The sequence below is a fragment of the Marmota marmota genome, unplaced genomic scaffold, assembly GCF_001458135.2.
Source record: "Marmota marmota marmota unplaced genomic scaffold, marMar, whole genome shotgun sequence".
In the NCBI taxonomy this organism is placed as follows: domain Eukaryota; kingdom Metazoa; phylum Chordata; class Mammalia; order Rodentia; family Sciuridae; genus Marmota; species Marmota marmota.
This window is the reverse complement of record NW_026005599.1, coordinates 318,670-322,665: the sequence shown is the minus strand read 5'-3', so window position 1 is coordinate 322,665 and position 3,996 is coordinate 318,670.

The window sequence follows — 3,996 nt, the reverse complement described above, 5'->3', positions numbered from 1 at the left end:
ATTTTTTCATGTACTTGTTGATTGATTGTATGTCCTCCTCTGAGAAGTGTCTGTTCAGGTCCTTGGCCCATTTGTTGATTGGGTTATTTGTTATCTTATTGTTTAATTTTTTGAGTTCTTTGTATACTCTTTATATTAGGGCTCTATCTGAATTGTGAGGAGTAAAGATTTGTTCCCATGATGTAGGCTCCCTATTTACCTCTCTTATTGTATCTCTTGCTGAGAAAAAACTTTTTAGTTTGAGTAAGTCCCATTTGTTGATTCTTGTTATTAACTCTTGTGCTATGGGTGTCCTATTAAGGAATTTGGAGCCCGACCCCACAATATGTAGATCAGAGCCAACTTTTTCTTCTATCAGACACAGAGTCTCTGATTTGATATCAAGCTTCTTGATCCATTTTGAGTTAACTTTTGTGCATGGCGAGAGGAGGGGATTCAGTTTCATTTTGTTGCATATGGATTTCCAGTTTTCCCAGCACCATTTGTTGAAGATGCTATCTTTCCTCCACTGCATGCTTTTAGCCCCTTTATAAAATATAAGATAATTGTAGTTTTGTGGATTGATTTCTGTGTCCTCAATTCTGTACCATTGGTCCACATGCCTGTTTTGGTACCAGTACCATGCTGTTTTTGTTACTATTGCTCTGTAATATAGTTTGAAATCTGGTAGCACTATACCACCTGATTCACACTTCCTTCTTAGAGTTGCTTTTGCTATTCTGGGTCTTTTATTTTTCCATATGAATTTCATGATTGCTTTCTCTATTTCTACAAGAAATGCCGTTGGGATTTTGATTGGCATTGCATTAAACCAAATTTTTTAATCCATTCTTCCACTGAAGGGCATGTAGGTTGGCTTCACACTTTAGCTATTGTGAATTGTGCTGCTGTAAACATTGATATGGCTGTGTCTCTGTAGTATGCTGTTTTTAAGTCTTTTGAGTATAAACTGAGGAAAGGAATAGCTGGGTCAAGTGATGGTTCCATTCCCAGTTTTCCAAGGAATTTCCATACTGTTTTCCTTATTGGCTGCACCAATTTGTAGTCCCATCAGCAATATGTGTGTACCTTTTTCCCCACAGCCTCACCAACTGTTATTGTTGTTTCTCTTCAAAATAGCTGCCATGCTGACTGGAGTGAGATGATATCTTAGAGTAGTTTTGATTTGCATTTCTCTAATTGCTAGAGTGATGAATATTTTTTATGTATTTGTTGATTGATTGTATATCCTCTTCTGAGAAGTATCTGTTCAGGTCCTTGACCCATTTTTCTCTTGGGTTATGATTTTTTTGGTACTTGGCTTTTTGAGTTCTTTATATACCCTCAAGATTAGTGTTCTATCTGATGTGTGAGGGGTAAACATTTGCTCCCAGGATGTAGGCTCTCTATTCACCTCACAGATTGTATCTTTTTCGGAGAAGAAACTTTTTGGTTGGATTCCATCCCATTTGTTGATTTTTGGTTTTAATTCTTGTGCTATAGGAATCTTATTAAGGAAGTTGGGGCATAATCACACTTGATGGAGATTAGGACCTACTTTTTCTTCTATTAGATGCACAGTCTGTGGTTTATTTCCTAGGTTCTTGATCCACTTTGAGTTGAGTTTCATGCATGTGACAGATAGGATTTTAATTTCATTTTGTTGCATATGGGTTTCCAGTTGTCCCAGCACCATTTGTTGAATATGCGATCTTTTCTCCAGTGCATGCTTTTGGCACTTTTGTCTAATATAAAATAATTGTAATTTTTTGGGTTAGTATCTGTGTCCTCTATTCTGTACCATTGGTCTACCAGTCTGTTTTGGTGCCAATACCATACTGTTTTTGTTATTATTGCTCTGTAGTATAGTTGAAGTTCTGGTATACTGATGTCATCTGCTTCACTCTTCCTGCTAAGGATTGCTTTGGCTATTCTTGGTGTCTTAATATTCCAGATGAATTTCATGATTGTCCTTTCTATCTCTATGAGGAATGCCATTAGCATTTTGATCAGAAATGCAATGAACATGTATAGTGCTCTCAGTAGTATGGTCATTTTGATATTAGTAATTCTGCCTATTCAAGAAAAAGGTAGATATTTACATCTTCTAAGGCCTTCTTTGATTTCTCTCTTTATGGTTCTGTAGTTTTCGCTGTATGATTTTTCACCTCTTTAGTTAACTTGATTCCCAAGTTTTTTTTTTTTTTTTTTTGTGTGTGTGTGTGGTGATTGTAAATGGGGTAATTTTCCTCATTTCCTTCTCAGAGGATTTGTCACTGATATACAGAAATGCCTTCGATTTATGGGTGTTGACTTTATATCTTGCCACTTTGCTGAATTCATTTATTAGTTCTAGAAGTTTTCAGGTGGAGCTTTTTGAGTCTTCATGTATAGAATCAAATGGTCAGCAAATAGTGCTAATTTAAGTTCTTCTTTTGCCAAATTGCTCTGGCCAGTGTTTCAAGAACTGTGGTGAAAGAGGGCATCCCTGTCTTGTTCCAGATTTTAGAGGGAATGCCTTTAATTTTTCTCTATTTAGAAAGATGTTGGCTTGGGGCTTAGAGTAGATAGCCTTTATGATGTTGAGATATGTTCCTTTTATCCCTAGTTTTTCTAATGTTTTGAACATTAAAGGGTACTGTGTTTTGTCAAATGATTTTCTGCATCTATTGAAATGATCATATGATTTTTATTTTTTTCTAATTCTATTGATGTGATGAATTATATTTATTAATTTCTGTAAGTTAGACCAACCTTGCATCCCTGGGATGAATCCCACTTGGTCATGGTGAACAATCTTTTTGATATGTTTTTGTATCTGATTTGCCAGAATTTTGTTGGGAATTTTTGCATCTAAGTTTTCTTTGATGTGTCCTTGCCTGGTTTGGGAATCAGGATGATATTGGCCTCATAGAATGAGTGTGGAAGTACTCCCTTGTTTTGTATTTCCTGAAATAAATTGAAGCATATTTGTTCTTCTTTAAAGAACTTGTAGAACTCAGCTGTGTAGCCATCTAGTTCTGGGATTTTCTTGGTTGCCAAGCTTCTGATGGCTTCTACTATTTTTCCACTTGATATTGGTCTGTTTGAATTGAGAAGACATACACAATTTAATCTGGGCAATCATATGACTTAAGAAATTTGTCAATGTCTTCTATTTTATTGGGGTATATGTTTTCAAAATAATTTCTAATTTTCCTCTGCATTTCTGTACTGTTTGTTGTGATATTGCCTTTTTCATCATGTATGCTAGTCATTTGGGTTTTCTCTTTCTCTTTGTTAGCAAAGCGAAGGGTCTGTCAATTTTATTTTTTCAAAGAACCAACTTTTTGTTTTGATTTCATTGATTTCAGCTCTAATTTTAATTATTTGTAGCCTTCTACTGTTTTTGCTGCTCATTTGTTCTTCTTTTTCTAGGGCTTTGAGATATAGTGTGATTTCACTTATTTGTAGGTTTTTTTCTTCTTTTGAGGAATGAGCTCCATGCAATGAAGTTTCCTATTGGTACTGCTTTCATTGTATCCAAAAAATTTTGCTGTGGAGTGTATGTTCTAGTTTACCTTCTAAAATTTTTCTAATCTCCTCCTTGATGTTTTCTGTAACCCATTGCTCATTCAGTAGCATCTTGTTCAGTCTCCATTGGATGCAGAATTTTGTATTATTATCATTTATTTCCAATTTCATTCCATTATGATCTGATAAAATGCATGGTATTTGGTAAGAGTTTCCCTGCAGCATAGTATATGGTTTATTTTTGAGAATTATCCGTGTGCTAAGAAAGTGTATCCACTTGATGCTGGTTGATCTATTCTATATATGTCAGTTAAGTCTAAGTTAATAATTGTGTTATTGGGCTCTATAGTTTCTTTATTAAACTTTTGTATGGAATGTTGGTCCAGTGATGAGAGGTGTGTTAAAGTCACCCAAGATCATTGTGTTGTTGTCAATTTGACTCTTGAGAAGAGTTTGTTTGATGAACATAGCTGCACCATGGTTTAGGATATATATATATATATA